General features: G+C 46.9%; 1 long non-coding RNA gene across 1 annotated transcript; it reads left to right on the top strand.

The window, feature by feature from the left end:
* Positions 1-4,588: 4,588 nt before the first annotated feature.
* On the top strand, positions 4,589-14,488 carry LOC125088166 (uncharacterized). The gene is made up of 3 exons (XR_007123595.1): positions 4,589-5,262; positions 12,967-13,151; positions 13,896-14,488. It is a non-coding gene; the product is annotated as an uncharacterized LOC125088166 (long non-coding RNA).
* The last annotated feature ends 2,885 nt before the right edge of the window (positions 14,489-17,373 follow it).

Below are 17,373 nucleotides of genomic sequence, written 5' to 3'. Positions count from 1 at the left end.
CAAGCTTTATTTGGGTTGTACTGGTTACAGATAATATATCTAACCCTCTATCCCACCCACACTATGCAGTCCCCATGGGTGACTCAAAATTTTCATCTCCACACATGTGTACAAATGACCTTGAAAGCATGGTGAAAGTGCCTGGTATTGATTTTTGGGGTTATAAATACATTTAAATGAGGAGGTGAATTCACAGGTCCATAACCCATGACTAATGATGACTTTTGCTGGAAGCAACTTTTGTTGGAAGAGGAGTTCTATTTCTTCCAGGGGTGGGCTGAGAAGCACCCCTCAGTATCTAAGCTGGGGGCTGCCACTAGCAGGTGTTCAAAGCCTTCATCAGTGAAATCAGCACCAAGGAAAACAAAAGTAAGATGGAAAGATACTTGGTCTGGAAGATGTCTGTGAGCCTCTGGATCAAGTCATGCCTGAAGCATGCTACCCCCACATTTTACTGTGTGATGAATCAATAACTTCTCCTTTTGCCTAAAATAAAACAACAAAAGGCAACTGGTAGAAAGGTCTTAATAAGGGTGTTAAACATCAGAACATGACTCCTTCTTCTTTTTTTTTTTTTTTAAGACTTTTTATTTATTTGACAGAGAGAGACAGAGCAAGGTGGAACACAAGCCGGGGGAGTGGGAGAGGGAGAAGGAGCCTTCCACTGAGCAGAGAGCCCTATGCTGGGCTTGATCCTGCCTTTGGACCTGAGCCAAAGGCAGAAGCTTAACTGCCTGAGCCACCCAGATGCCCCGACTCCTGACTTGTTAAAAGGACACAAATTATCAAAATGTCAAAACTATTTGCAGCTTCTTCCCTTCTCCCCTGTCCCTAGAGGACTACCTTGTCAGTATCTTTCTTCCCTCCAGCCCCTGGCCTCCGTGTGAAAACTAGAGAAATCAATGAGTGAAGCAAGGAGGTGGTGTGGGGAGTTTTGTAGGAATGATGTGATGTTATCTGGGAGAGGGGAAAGGATAATAAGATTGGGGTGGTGGAAAGAGAGAGGGGGGAAAGAAAAGACCCCAAGTGGGTGACTGGTGTCAAGGAGAATAGGGGAGGAGAGGTTTGGGAGGCAAAAATGGAGAAACATCAAAGTAATAGAGGAAAGGGGATTAACATTTTTTCTCTTGAGATGAAATATCCATACAGAAAAGTGCACAAACTGTAAGTGTTCAGTGGAATGACTTGCCACAGATAGAACCCATGTAACCACCACTTGCATGAAGGGACTTTAGCAGCTCCTTGCAGCTACCATCTCCTGCCATCCCAGTACCACCTCCCAGTTACCACCTCCTGCCATCACCCTGCCAAGAGGAACCACTGTGCAGACAGTTAACAAAATAGATTTGTCTTACTGGCTCTTTGAAGGCTACGTAGGTGGACTCACACAGTACGTACTCATTTGTATCTGATTTTTTTCACTCTTTTGTTACGTGGATCTGTAGTGCTTGCTCTTTAATATTTGCTTGTGTGAATGAATACCCACAACTTCTTTGCTCTCCTGACACATATTTGAGTTGTTTCCACATGGTTGGCTACCCTAGTCAAGACTTGATATTATCTCCTTTTCCTCTGAGCTCATCAGGTCTGTAGTGATACTATGTTGTGGCTTCAGTCTGTGCTTTCCTGGTGACAAGTGAAGGTGGGCAATTTTTCATGTTTACCTGACGTCTGAACATTGTCTTTTGTGAAATATCTGTTTCTCCTTCTCCTCCTTCCTTTTTCCTCCTCCTCCTTCTTTTTCTTCTCTCTGACAATGAGGTATAGCCTATCTTCTGGTCATGCCTAATACAGGGGGGCTGAAAATTGCAGGTGATGGACCAAAGGCTGACAGGATCTGGAGGAGAAATACTGGCAGTCAGGTCTGGAGGGGGTGAGAGGAGTTGTGATCAAAGAGGAGTTGTGATCAAGAAAGCTGGGGATGGATGTGTGTGTGCTGAGAAGGAAGTTTCTGGAGAAGCACATGAGACTTGTTGACAGGCTAACCTTTCATCATTGTAGACCATTCTCCCCAGTGTAAAGCCCCACAGAGCCAAGAGGGCTGGTCTCTGACGGTAGAAACATTCTTCCAGGAGAGTCCTGGTGTCATGCACTTCTTGTTTCAGTGTAGGGACTAAACCGTGGCTTGGTCCATATAATTGTTCATTCATACCTTTATAGGACTGTCATTACACAAGTCAACCCCTTGGGAAAAAAACCCCTTCTGTCTTGATGGTTTTTTCTGTGGAAAATACACTTGCTTAATAGGGTAGACTCACTATCAGGATGTAGAGCTAGGTCCCTGCTGGTTGGGGACTTCTTCCTGGAGACTGGAGAGCATTGTCATACCCGGCATGGCCACCAGGAAGCAAGCAAGAGCAGCTGGGACCCAGTCTGGAGAGAATCCATTAGAAGCAGAACTCGAGGAATGGAAAGAGGCTAAGGCGCTCAGTCACCAGAAAACAGGAAAACCTCCTAAGCTGTGGAGATTGGATTGTCTTGCTGCTAGTTCCTGGTGGTAACTGTTGGGTGGTGAGCACAGAGCCCATGCACACTCTGTAAGTCCTAGCCTGTCCCTTGGTGGGGTTAGCTCTGAACCAGACTGGTGCCCTAGGGCCACACTGGCTGCTCAGCCACCCTTAGGACCCCCTGCCACAGTGTTGAACTACTCAGAAGAGAGCCTTGGGTGGACCCTGCTGGAGCCTGACCCAAGGTTACCCTTTGAACATTGCACTGAATCTTCCCCATCCTGGCTTCCTCGATCTCTAGAATTTGTCCAAGTTAGAGCAAAAGGCCAGCAGCATGGAGATCAGTGTTTCCCCCTGACTAGCAACCAACTCGCCTTCTGATAACAGTATCTTGCTTTGCCTGCCCTACCGGGTGCAGCCATGGAAAAGTCAAAGAGCCTCCCTCCTTGCCCAAGGGTGGGCGCATGACGCAGCCAGGCCAGTCAGCCTGTTTCCCGTGAACCAGAATCTTGAGAACGATAGAAATAGGATATAGCTGATTTCTCCTGACAGCCATGTCCTGTAGGTGTGTCTGATGGTTCCTGCTGCCCAGATTCCCAGAACTGTCCTGCTTCTTGTCCCAACTGTGACCTGGCCATTCAGCATTCTTTGTATTCTGAGAGTTTACCCTTCCAGGGACTTCAAACAAAGCCATTTGAAAAAGACAGCCAGAATGTATTTATTTTCCTTGCAACTGGAGAACGCTAAGTGACCCAGATGGGCCGAATCAAAGAAGATGACATCACATGTAAGGGATACTTGTATGAACCTGACGATGGGTCCAAAACCCATCTGCGTGTGGGCCAGAAGGTGAAAGGGGACCCAGGGGTAGAGTGTGAGGTGAGAGCTTGGGGATTCCCAGGAACAGCACAGCAGAAGCCAGCAAGGCAGTGAGAATGCACTTTCCCTCCCCAGTTATGGCTTCATTAATGGGGCATAGAACTTGGACAAGCCAGGGGACGCTTAGGCAGCAATCTGCAGGGTGCTCTGTTCCTGCAAGAAGGGCCACTGTGAGGAGGGATCTGGACATCTCATCAAAAGAGGAGAAGTGAAAGGAGCCGAGGGGTTTCAGCCTGGAGCCAAGAAGGCATGCAATCTTAAAGTGTCACTTTTTCAGTCATCCGACAGTAATTCCTGGCACGTCGGGCACTGCTGGATAAGGCAAGACATATTCAGCTTCAGAGGACTAACAGTCTAGTAACCCAGTGTGGGGAGTATGGGGCTCTGTGGTATTGCCTATTCTGGATGGGGAGTGGGCTTCCTGGAGGAGGGGGTATTTAACGTGAGTCTAGAAAGATGTGTAGGAAGGAGTTACTCTGGCCAGGGGGATGGGCACGGGAGAGGGGAGTAGCCGGTGCCAGGGTTGTATGGGGAGGGGACATGGTGTCTTGCATGGAATGGGGACTGAGGGGGATGGAGTTGGCATCAGATCAGAAAGACCCTCAGATGTCAGGCCAAGGGAATCACGGAAGGTTTTTAAGGGGGGAAGAAACCAAATGATATTTGCATTAAAAAAAAATCACTGTGGAAATGATTTGGAAGCAGAGCAAGACTGGAATGTATAAGACAAGCCAGGATGTGGTTGGAATAGTCCCAGGAAGAAAGTGGTCTGGGCTGGTGGAAGAGCAGTGGGGACAGGGAAGGAATCGGAGGGTTACTGGGCGGCAGGATGGGAAAAGATGAGGTCACAGAAGGCCTGTCCACCAGGTAAGATATCGAGTGATGAGGATGGCAGGCGGTCTTCCAAAGACCCATCCTGGTCACAGCAATGGAAGCTTGGGTGGCCAAATGCCACTTTGTCAGAACAGCCAGACCATCTGGTTTTCAGAGGTGGACACACAGTAACCGAGCCCATCAGGGACTGCCTCAATGTTTCAAATATCAATGTGTTAACTCCCAGGAGAAAATTAAACTTCTGGGGCGCCTGGGTGGTTCAGTGGGTTAAGCGTCTGCCTTCCGCTCAGGTCATGATCCTGGGGTCCTGGGATCGAGTCCTGCATCGGGCTCCTTGCTCCATGGGGAGTCTGCTTCTCCTTCTCCTCTGCCTGGCTAGTGTTCTCTGTCTGTCAAATAAATAAATAAAATCTTAAAAAAAAAAAAAAGAAACTCAAACTACTGTAAACCTAAACAGATCTAAACAGGGACAGCGTTCACTTGCCGCTCACCAGGCACCTCTATGCCCTCGCCCTGGGGCCTGGAAGGGTCATCAGAGGTCACCAAGGGAGAAGGAGAATGAAGGTGTGGGATTGTGGGGTCCCTGTAAGGCTCTTTAGGACAACCCAAGCCGCTTGCTGGTGAGGACTGCTGTCCACTGGGGCATCCATGTTGCCTGGAAAGTGAATGCCCACGTCTGCTGGGTTCAACGCCTCTCACCCTGGAGTGCATAAATTGCCAAATTTCATCTTTCCCCTTTGATCTCTGTTTTCCGGATGTTCCTCCCAACCTATTCTGGGCCCTTCTTTTCTGTTGATACATTTTCCACTACAAGCAGCGCCTTGTTTCTTACATATTGTGACAGTGAAGGATACAAAAATTGAGAATTAAGTTTACATGTCATAGGATGGAGCCCATTCCTGGAGCCCACAAGTGTTGTAAAACCTGTATTTATTATATAAATGTTTATGGTTATTGTTTTTTTACAACTCAGGAAAAGCAGACACGGGGGACGATGAGGAGTGAAGAGACTGTTCTGGAACAAAAGAGATTTAAGAGCCGGTACATGCCCTTAAAATGCACTGTGTGGGCTTGTCTGAAGTCTAATCCAAGCACATCAATGGTAAAAAGACATTTTTTGGCAACAGTTATTGAATACCCAGTATTAGATCATGTTGAAGAATTGTTACTTTTTTTTTTTTTTTAAAGATTTTATTTATTTATTTTTTTGACAGAGAGAGACACAGCAAGAGAGGGAACACAAGCAGGGGCAATGGGAGAGGGAGAAGCAGGCTTCCCGCTGAGCAGGGAGCCCGACGTGGGGCTGGATCCCAGGACCCTGGGACATGACCTGATGTGAAGGCAGATGCCTAAGGACTGAGCCACTCAGGTGCCCCAAATTGCTACATTTTAAGGGGTGATAATAACATTATGCTTATGTGAGACAATGTCTATATATTTTAGAAATGACAGAACATTATAATGTCGGGAATTTGTTTTAAAATACTCTAGAAGGGGCACCTGGGTGGCTCAGTGGATTAAAGCCTCTGCCTTCGGGTGATCCCAGGGTCCTCCGCGGGGAGCCTGCTTCCCTCCTCTCTCTCTGCCTGCCTCTCTGCCTACTTGTGATCTCTGTCTGTCAAATAAATAAATAAAATATAAAAAAAAATACTCTAGCAAAGGACAAAACTAGGTAAATCTGTGGCAAGATTTGATTAATTGTTGAATCTGAGTTATGAGTATATGGGGGTTCTTTGCACTAATCTATTTTGTGTGTGTGTGTACATTTTTATAATCATATAAAATTAAAGCTGGATTACACGACAGCATTAAATACAAAGAACGACAAAATTAAGTTTCTAGGGTAATTTCTCTTTTTAAGATTTTTAAAAATATTTTATTTATTTGACAGAGAGAGACAGTGGGAGAGGGTACACAAGCAGGGGGAGTGGGAGAGGGAGAAACAGGGATCATGACAGGAGCTGAAGGCAGTTGATTGACGACTGAGCCACCCAGCTGTCCCAAGATTTTCTTTCTTTCTTTTTTTTTTTTTTTTATTTAAGCAGGCTCCCCGCAGAGCAGAGAGCCCGATGCGGGGCTCGATCCCAGCACGCTGGGATCATGACCTGAGCCGAAGGCAGAGGCTTTAACCCACTGAGCCACCCAGGCGCCCAAGATTTTCTTTTTTTAAGATTTTTTTTTTTTTTTAAATTTACTTGACAGGGAGAGAGAAAGAATAGAAGCAGGGGGAGCAGCAGGCAGAGGAAGAAGCAGGGTCCTCGCTGAGCAGGGAGCTGAATGAGGGATTGGATCTCTGGACCAGGGGATCAGGACCTGAGCCAAAGGCAGACTCTCAACTGCCTGAGCCACCAGACACCCTTCTCATTGAACTCTCAAAGCACGCTCTTATTTAAAGTATATGTTTGGAAAGAAATTCAAGTCCACAGTTTGATAACAGAGGAAATAAAGTAAATGTAGACTTAAAAAGAGATTCAGGGGCACCTGGGTGGCTTAGTTGGTTAAGGGTCTGCCTCTGCCTCGGGTCATGATCCCAAGATCCTGGGATCGAGCCCCGCATCCAGCTTGGCAGGAAGCCTGCTTCTCCCTCTACCGCTCCCCCTGCTTGTGTTCCTTCTCTCACTGTGTCTCTGTCAAACAAATAAGTAAAATCTTAAAAAAAGAGAGAGATTCAACTATACATTTTGAAAACAAGAGGAATTGCAGTGCACAGATAAAGTACATATCTAAGAGGAAATTCATATACGTTTAAAAAGAGGGGCATGGTTCTCACTCAGCGTTATTAACATTTAGAAGGTCTGATATCATGTGCTTTGATTTTGGGAAGCTCATCTTTCTCTCTTTGACGACACACAAGCCCCGTGTTTGTACCTGTCCATTTGTTAGGCTCTAAAGATACAGAGAGACCTGCGAGGGAGGGAACAAGGTGAGGTGTATGGAAAGGAGAGTCAGTTTCTGGCAGTGGAGAACTGCAGATGCAAATGAGGTCAAGAATTAGAAATTCTGGGGTGCCTGGGTGGCTCAGTCACTAAGCGTCTGCCTTTGGCTTAGGTTATGATCCCAGGGTCCTGGGATCGATCTGCAGGAAGCCTGCTTCTCCCTCTCCCACTCCACCTGCTGTGTTCCTTCTCTTGCTGTGTTTGTCTCTGTCAAATAAATAAATAAAATCTTAAAAAAAAAAAAGAATTCGGAATCCTGCCAGAAATTCCATTTGTGGGGCGCCTGGGTGGCTCAGTGGGTTAAGCCGCTGCCTTTGGCTCAGGTCATGATCCCAGGTCCTGGGTTCAAGCCCCACGTCGGGCTTTCTGCTCAGCAGGGAGCCTGCTTCCTCCTCTCTCTCTGCCTGCCTCTCTGCCTACTTGTGATTTCTCTCTGTCAAATAAAAAAAAAAAAAAATCTTAAAAAAAAAAAGAAATTCCATTTGTGGGTATGTATGGGAAGAAATGAACCACCGTCTCAGAGAGCTTGTTGAAACCCCACGTTCGGTGCAGAATTATTATTATTATTATTATTATTAAAGATTTTATTTATTTATTTGACACAGAGAGAGAGAGATCACAAGCAGGCAGAGAGGCAGGCAGAGAGAGAGGGAAAAGCAGTCTCCCTGCTGAGCAGAGAGCCCGATGCGGGGCTCGATCCCAGGACCCTGAGATCATGACCTGAGACGAAGGCAGACACTTAACACACTGAGCCACCCAGGCCCCCTCAGTGCAGTATTATCGACAGTAGTCAAGATATGGAAGCAAGCTAAATGTCCATCAATGAATGAATGAATGAAAACAATGTGGTATGCAGAGGCAATAGAATAGGACTCATCCACAAAGAGGAAGGAAACCCTGCTGTTTGGAACCCCATGGGCAGACCTTGAGGACATGATGCTAAGTGAGATAAGTCAAACAGAGAAAGACAAATGCTGTGTGATCTCACTTCTATGGATCTGAAAAAACAAAACTCCCAGAAATAGAAAGTAGTTGGGTGGGTTGTAGGAAAAATGGGTGCTTAAGGGGTACAAACGTCCCCATGAATAGGTATTTTTGAGATGAATAAGTTCTGGGGGCACCTGGCTGGCCCAATATGTGGCACGTGCTACTCTTGGTCTCCGGATTTTGAGTTTGAGCCCCACGTTGGGTGGAGAGATTACTTAAAAATAAAATCTTTAAAAAAAAAAAAAGATGAGAGGTTCCCGGGTGACTCAGTCGGTTGAGCTCTGACTCTTTTTCTTTTTTTAAAGATTTTATTTATTTATTTGACAGAGACAGACACAGCAAGAGAGGGAACACAGCAGGCGGAGTGGGAGAGGGAGAAGTAGGCTTCCTGCAGAGCAGAGAGCCTGATGCAGGGCTCGATCTCAGGACCCTGGGACCATGATCGGAGCCGAAGCAGACGCTTAATGACTAAGCCATCCAGGCACCCCAAGCTCTGACTCTTGATTTTGGCTCAGGTCATGATCTCAGGGTCCTGGGGTCGATCCCTGTGTCAGGCTCCTCACTCGGTGGGGAGTCTGCTTGGGATTCTCTCTCCCTCTCCCTCTGGCCTCCCCACTCTCTCTCTTGCTCTGTCTCTCTCTCTAAAATGCATAAATAAATCTTAAAAAAAAAAGATGAGTAAATTCTGGGATGTAATATACAGCATGGCGACTAGTTAAAAATATTCTATTATATACTTGAAAGTTGTTAAGAAAGTAGATCTGAAAAGTTTTCAACAGACACACACACAAAAGGTGAGGGGATTAACGTGTTACCTAACCTTATTGTGGTAGTCATTCTGCAATATATCCACATATGACACCTTCAGTCTATACAATGTTATAGGTCAATGATATCTCAAAGCTGGGGGAAAAAATTAGGAATCCTGCCAGAACCCTAGATCGGTGTTCATCACCAGTCATACCAGGGATCCTAGGGTGGTTTATCGAGGTAGGTGTTTTGATCCTCAATCGTCCTTTTAGACACATCCTATCTCTTCAAGTATTAGACACACCTTGGAAACCCAGGCCCATCATGTCACAAGTGGTCCTTAAATTTGCCTTTTCCCTTCACCACTGAACATCTGTCACTCACCCTCGGCCCCAAGTGCCTTTCCAGTGGCTGCTGATGTTTCTTCTTTATCTGAAGTATACAGCATTGGAGTCAGCCCTGTGTTTTCCCTTTTTTGTGTTTTCCCTGTCCCCCAGCATTATAGAGTAAAAGCAAACGCCAACCAAATGTCAAGATAAGTGCCTAGAAAAGCTACAGGTGGGGAAGGCACTGTGGAACAGCCTGAAGTATTGGTTTGGCAGGGCTGTGATGATGTCCCGGCTTAGCCTCTGACAGGTGACCCAGGAGTGTTGGAACATAAGTAAGAAAGGGTCAGCTTGTGGGCCATCGAGGGCAGCTGGCTGCCTTGGCCAGTGAATGCCGTGGAACATTCGAGAACATGTCTCCTGCTGTCATCCATGTAGCCAGCTAGGGTTGGCTGGGGTTGCAGCACCTTTCGCTTTCCCACTCCCCGTGACTAGTTTTCCACCTCAGATATGCTTCTTTGAGATTGCGCTGGTCACCGAGATTAAGCCTACCTGTCCCTTAGGCTCCTCAGTTCCACCTCTGAGAGAGGAGCTCATCTCACACATGTGTGCTGTATCCTGCTTGTTACGTTCTCCAAGGGAGAGCCTATCAAGGGACACCTCCGATTCTTTCCTCTGTGTTAAATGTCCAGCTGATAGTGAACACATTGTGATCTGCTTTCTATCCTTCCCTTCCCTTACCTCAGCTTCTGGAACTTCGAGGGTGTCCAGCACAGACCCCTAATTACCAAGATGTCTCTTTAGTGACCAGCACATCCCCACTCATACCTACAAATTCTCTTCTCTTGGCTTCCTCAACCCTCTCTTCTGCTTCTCCTCCTCCCTCTCTGCCTGCTCCCTCTTCGTCTGTCCATCTGAAGTGGCTGGCTCCCCACTGACCTGGGCTCTTTGTCGCTTCTGTCCTCTCAGGATGGGCTGTTCACTCCCAGGACTCCGTCAGACAACGGCGGATGGCTCCCAGCCCGGCCCTTCTTCATGAATCTGGGGACAGCTGGCCCTGGGAGCCCTCCTCCACCAGGATGTCCCACAGGCACCGCAAACTCAGTAAGATCCAAACAGAACTCCTTAGAGGCATCATCTGATTCCCACAGATGTCTCTGGCCTCACGATCTCCCAGATTGTGGTGGGCTCAGCATGAATGTGGTCTTAGAGCTAATTAAATCAAACGAATATGGAAGGCAACAGAATGTTTTCAGACCCCTAGAATAGCAGCTTGGCATAATGTCACAGTGATCCCATCTGCTTTATGTTCAGAAAGCCTCAGTATAGATCCTATAGAAACTTTGGGATCTCATTCTCGGACCAGCAGGGCGCCTCAAGGGGCCAGGCATCCTTCCCCTGAGTGAAGGTGAGTGGCGGGGCGGTGGTGAACTGGAGGACACGGGCCCCACCTCAAAGGAGGGGACAATTCCTTCAGCGGGAGTAGGCTTATGTGCACATAGCCATGACCCCCGAGTTTTCAAGAGAATCCAGACATCTAGATATTCATGTGAATCTTCCAACCCTTAAATGGTGGCAACTAATTCAAAATTAAAAATATACTATGTGAGCCGAATAATTTTTTAAGAACACCGTGCTATCCCTGTCTTGGGTGCGGGCTCTGTGTCTGTGAGTAGAAGATGTGGGTGTGGGGCTTGGTGGTCAGACAGACACCAGCTCAAATATTTCCCTGCGTGGTAATGAGGATAAGAGATTGTATTTGTGAAACGACTGGTCCAAAGCAGTGCCCTAAATGGAAGTCAATTTTTTTTAAAGATTTTATTTCTTTATCTGAGAGAGAGAGAGAGAGAGAGAAAGCAGGATTAGGAGAGAAGGGGGAGAGGGAGAAGCAGACTCCCCAGTGAGCAGGGAGCCCGATGTAGGGCTCGATCCCAGGACCCTAGGATCATGACCTGAGCCGAATGAAGGCAGATGATTAACCCACTGAGCCACCCAGGTGCCTGGAAGTCTGTTTTCACTCCATCAGCACAACTGACATGTATATCAAAAGAATGTGTTTACATGGTCAGCATAGGACAACTGGGTATATGAACACACCAAGGAAGGGGAGGGCCAGCCACAAGCACTAGCTGCTCAGTAATTCTGTTGCCCATTTTCCCTGGACTGGGAATGAGCATCTCTGGATAAGCCATGTGGCTGTACAGTGTAGGCACAGCCTTCTGATTTGTCCCCCAGCCTTGTCTATGTTTCGTTCTCCGATGCACTTAGAAAAGCCAGATGCTCCAGGCCATCAGTGCCGGGGTTCTGAGCCTGGAACTGGAGGGAGGGCCTGGCCAAAAGATGTCCTTCCCAAGAACCCCTAGACATGACCTTCATTGTCAGCCCCAAACTATGTTGGCCATGAGGAGCCCTTGCACGGTCTCCCAGAGGTCAAGAGGCCTGGGACCATTTCTCTCATTTGAGGATTCAGGCAAATTAAAAATGAACGCTTGCTGGGTGCCTGGTGGCTCAGTCAGTTAAGCATCTGCCGTTGGCTCCGGTCAGGTTCCCAGGGTCCTGGGGTTGAGTCCCACATGGGGCTCCCTGCTCACTGGGGAGCCTGCTTCTCCCTCTCCCTCTGCTGTTCCCCCTGCTTATACTCCCTCTCTGTCAAATAAATAAATTAAATCTTTTTAAAAAAATGAACACTTTCCAAGACAAGCTTTTACAGTATAAATATTTACATTGAACAAATTAACAAGTCCGAACAAGCGCGCGTGTGCGCGCGCACACACACACACACACACACACACACACACATACACTAATTCTATTTAACTGTGCTATTCATGGATAATTAGATGGAACTGCCTTTTCTACAGCACAGAAAGCCCTTCTTCATTTCCTTTCCCTGTTCCTTTAGTGACTTCTCTTCATTTCCTGCTTCAAGATTCAGCTCTTCTGCTGTGACTCCTTCTTTGACTTCCTCCTGAGGAAGTTCTGAACTAATTTGCGCTGCTGCATACGTTTACTACTGCGATTTGGGATTGGCAGTGCACCTTCCGCTGGCCTGGGGACGCCTCCAGGGAAGAGACTGGGAAAACCCTTGTCTGTAACCCCAGCACCCAGCCTGGTCCTGGCAGACTGTTGATGCGAAATGAATGGAGGGAGGGAAGGAGAGATGAGAAGGCTCTAGCAAGAACAAAGTTTTGGGGCGCCGACTGGCTCAGTCCAGAAAAGCGGCTTGCTCTGGGTTTCGGCTCAGGTCATGATCTCAGGGTCCTGGCATCAAGCCCCCGCATCGGGCTCCATGCTCAGATGGGAGTCTGCATCAGATTCTCTCTCCCTCTCCCTCTGCTCCTCCCCCCTTGTATGTGTGTATGCATGCACTTTCTTGCTCGCTCTCTCACTAAGATAAATAAATAAATATTTTTTAAAACTTAGAAAAAGAAAATGAGATCAAAAGTAGGAGCCCCAGGGCATCTAGGTGGCTCAGTGGGTTAAGCCTCTGCCTTCAGCTCAGGTCATGATCCCAGGGTCCTGGGATAGAGCCCCGCATCGGGCTCTCTGCTCAGCAGGGAGTCTGTTTCTCTGTCTCTCTCTGCCTGCCTCTCTGCCTACTTGTGATCTCTTGCTCTCTCTCTCTGTCAAATAAATAAATAAATAAATAATCTTTTTTTAAAAAGTAGGAGCCTCAAGACAAGAAGTGGTTTGGGGAATCGCTCCTGTGGGGTAAGTGGTTGGGGAGCTCCCCTCCAGCCCCTCACTTCTGTGGCCTCTAGCCAGCATTCCTGTCTGCAGCTCAGCTGGTCCCCTGGTTTGCGACAGCCTCGCTTCTTTCTGGCGAAATCCCTCCCCACCTTCAAGATCAGATCACCAGAAACCACCGTCCCTGGCAGCTGGACACAGCCACACATGTCTTCTCATTTGATCCTAACAACCATGCCCCTAGACAGATGTTATGACTTCATTTTTCACAGGCAAGGAAATAGAGGCCAGACGTAACTTACCGGGTGAGAAAACAGTGGTCAGAAAGGCATTTGGCCAAAGTCTCACCAGGAGACAGATATACTTGCCACTTCCATATTATTGCTAGGGACACCGGTGGTCGTGATATGGACGCTGCTTTGACCTTTAGAATTGGCATGTGAGAAACACAACTCAAAACAGGAATAGGCTTTCCCCTCATGCTCTCTCTGCACTCCCTGTTAATATCCGAAAACATAAATAGCTCTTCAGAAACTGTGGTTGATGACTTGTGGAAAGGAAGTACGAGCTTTGGGTGGAAGCGGGGACAGACTGCCATTTAGTTTTTTTTTTTTTTTTTTAAGATTTTATTTATTTGACAGAGATCACAAGTGGACAGAGAGGCAGGCAGAGAGAGAGAGGGAAGCAGGCTCCCTGCTGAGCAGAGAACCCAATGTGGGACTCGATCCCAAGACCCTGAGATCATGACCCGAGCTGAAAGCAGAGGCTTAACCCACTGAGCCACCCAGGTGCCCTGTTTTGGTTTTTTTTTTTTTTTTTTTTTTTTTAGATTTTATTTATTTATTTGTCAGAGAGAGAGAGGGAGAGAGAGCAAGCACAGGCAGACAGAATGGCAGGCAGAGGCAGAGGGAGAAGCAGGCTCCCCGATGAGCAAGGAGCCCAATGTGGGACTCGATCCCAGGACGCTGGGATCATGACCTGAGCTGAAGGCAGCTGCTTAACCAACTGAGCCACCCAGGCGTCCCCCTGTTTTGTTTTTTTTTAAGCAGACTCCACACCAACGTGGAGCCCAACGAGGAGCTGGAACTCATGACCTTGAGATCAAGACCTGAGCTGAGATCAAGAGTTAGAAGCTCAACTGACTGAGCCCCCCAGGCATCCCCCAGACTGCCATTTAAATGAGGATCCCTGTTGCAACCACCTCTCACAGTGACTGTAACACAGTCTTCTACAGGCATTACCCAAATGGGTGTGAAGAAGCCAGGATAGCTTCCAAAAACTTCTCCAAAGCTTCTCAACAAAAAGTACCGAGTACATACCCAGGGTTGGACAACACTGTCATTAGCGCCAAGACTTTTCATTCCTGAGCCTATGGCAGACATCACTTACGGATCACAGGACTCCCTCCCACCAAGCCAGAGAAATAGCCCATCAATGCAGCAATTCAAGTAGCCGCAACCAATCGACTGGAGTGGGTGCACGCCAACAAACCTAGTCAACATTTCACCTTATTGCATGCTGGGCCCCTTGCTAGGAATTGCAGGGATGAATAACACAGTGTCTCTGCCCTCAAGTCAAATATGGATAGGGGCAGGGAGTAGGCAAAACTGTGAACCCATATTTACAGCCAGGTTACGTATAAAACCAGGGCTAAGGGACGCCTGGGTGGCTCAGTTGGTTAAGCAGCTGCCTTCGGCTCAGGTCATGATCCCAGCGTCCTGGGATCGAGTCCCACATCGGGCTCCTTGCTTGGCGGGGAGCCTGCTTCTCCCTCTGCCTCTGCCTGCCATTCTGTCTACCTGTGCTCGCTTGCTCTCCTCTCTCTCTGACAAATAAATAAAATCTTAAAAAAAAAAACAAAAACCAGGGCTAAGTTATGAACATGGTATTGTGGAAGCTCATATGAGGCGATGACCAATTCTTCATAGAAGTGTGACACAGAAGTGGGTTTTGAAGGATGAATAGGAGTTGAATAGGCCAAGCGATGTGGAAAAGGCATTCCTGGCAAAGGAACTAACACATACTAAGGCTTGGGATTCAGAAAGCCCTGGAATGGGTGTCAGGAGAAGAAAATCGACTCTCAAAGTGGGAAGGACCTCTTTCCTGCATTTCTCTAAGCCACAGATATGTCATCTGTAAAAACGATAATAGTGCCTCCCTCTTAAGTGCTGAGGACTGAATAAGATAATGTATGTAATGACCTCACACAGTTCCTAGTTCAGTGAAAGGCAGCTTCCACAGACGGTTCCAGAATGCCAATGGGCATGAAATTGATCTATGGCAACTGAGCTAGAATGGGTTTAAAGCAGAGGAACGTCATCAGATATTTAAAAATGTGATATTTTCCATGATTAAATACATGCCTATTTTAGGAGAATTGCCAATATTTTAAAAGGAGAAAGAAAAGAAGAAAACATGACCTCACTGCCTCTCCACCCAGAGAGATCTCTGTGAATATTTTTGGTGTGGTATCTTCTTGTCTTTACTCAGAAGATTTTTCTATACCCATGACCGTACCATATGGACAAAAACTTCTCTAGTTTTTCCACATAAAATTCGTGACATAAGCAGTTTTCTATATTATGACAATCTCTTTGAAATTATCATCTTAATGGTGAACAGCTATTTGAATGGATCTATTACAATTGACACCGCGAATTTCCTGCTTGTTGGACAAATACGTTGTTCGCAATTTTTTTTATGACTATCAATAATGTGATAGAGAATGTCTTGACTCAAAAGGCTTTTTTTGGTGGGGGGTACTTCATATTATTTCCCTAAGCTAGAGCCTCAAGGTAACTCGAGAATTTAAGAATCTTGATGCAACGTTAGCCACCTGTCTCTTGAAAGGGTGCATTCAAACTCCCTCAGCTGTGTTTGGTTCACACCAGCTTTACCAGCTTTGGGCATCCTCCCTTAAAACAAAATCTCTGCTAATGTGTTGGCCACAAAAAACAAAAGCAAAGGCACAGCTTTTCCTTCATTATCCAAAAGCCGGAGAAGTGCACACATGTGTGTTTCACACACGGTTCCACGTTCCAACTTCTCGGGGCTTGGTTTTTATCTAGCCACTTGATGGATGAGGGAGAGATCTTAAGTTGTTATCAAATACACTTTAAAAAGAGCTAAAAGGAATATTTTGTTTTCTGTTTGCCTTTTAACCAACTAAGCCACCCAGGCACCCCCTCTGTTTGCCTGTTAATTTAAGGGTTTAATTCTGATGGAATTAGGTCCTACCTCTTTCTTTCTTTCATTTTTAAAGATTTTTATTTACTTATTTGACCGAGGGCGATCACAAGTAGGCAGAGAGGCAGGCAGGGGTTGGGGGGAAAGCAGGCTCCCCGCTGAGCCAGAGAGCCCGACGCAGGACTGGATGCCAGGACTCTGGGATTAGGACCCAAGCCAAAGGCAGAGGCTTTAACCCACTGAGCCACCCAGACGCCCCTACCTAGCTCTTTCTTGACAATCACTTTTTTCCTTTAAAGATTTGAAAGGGCAAGAATTTTTCACTCCCTCTAGGTAAGACCGCAATTTCTTTTATTTATCTTTTATTTATGTATTTACTTTTAAAGATTTATTTATTTGGGGTGGGGGAGGAGCAGAAGGAGAGGGAGAGACTGTCTTGAGCAGGTTCTGGGCTGAACATGGAGACCGCCACAGGGCTTGATCTCACAACCCTGAGATCACAACTTGAGCTGAAACCAAGTGCGCCACCCAGGCACCCCTCCTCACCTTTTAAAAGGGTGGGTAGGCAAAGCTATGATCTCTAGGCTTCCTTCTGGGTGAGGATTCCTGGACTCTGGACTCTACAGTGTAGCCTAACACTGGCAACCCTCTCCATGGGGACTGGGGCTCCTTTCTCCTTGAGGAACTATTTTATTCATTCAACTAACATCTTCTGAGCATCTACCCTGTGCTGAACATTATTCTAGGTGCTGAGGATACAGTAGCAAAGAAAATAAAGCCCCTGCCATCCCTTCTAGTAAGGAGAGATGGAAAACAGAGAAACCAGAGAGTTATAATAATTCAGATAGTGCAAATACTATGGAGAGAATAAAGGAGTTAAGGGGTTAGGGAATTCCAGGAGATGGGGGAGGGAAGTTGCTACTATATCTAGAAGGCTCAGGTGACATTTCAGCAGAGGCATGAATGAAGCCAGGAAGCCAGTCACATGGCTATCTGGTAGAAGAGCATTTCAGGTAGAGGGAAGAGCAAATGCAAGGACCCTGGGGGCAGGAACCTGCTGGACCGATTAAAGGAACAAGGAGGCCAGGTTGGCTAGAGCCAAGGAGCATAAGGGATGGTGTAGGGAAAGGGTCAGAGAGGGCAAATCATCTTAGGGCCCTCTTAATGGTTTGGCTTTCACTGAATGAAATGGAAACCACTGGATGGTTTTGTGCAGAGCAATGACCTGATTACAGCTAGGTTTTAAAGGGGTTGGAAGAGGCCTCTGGTGCCTGGGTGGCTCAAAGGTTAAGCATTGGACTCTGGATTTCAGCTCCTGATCTCAGGGTCAGGATCTCAGCA

The sequence above is a fragment of the Lutra lutra genome, chromosome 16 (genome assembly GCF_902655055.1).
Source record: "Lutra lutra chromosome 16, mLutLut1.2, whole genome shotgun sequence".
Classification (NCBI taxonomy): Eukaryota; Metazoa; Chordata; class Mammalia; order Carnivora; family Mustelidae; genus Lutra; species Lutra lutra.
This window is presented reverse-complemented; position numbering and strand designations above follow the sequence as displayed.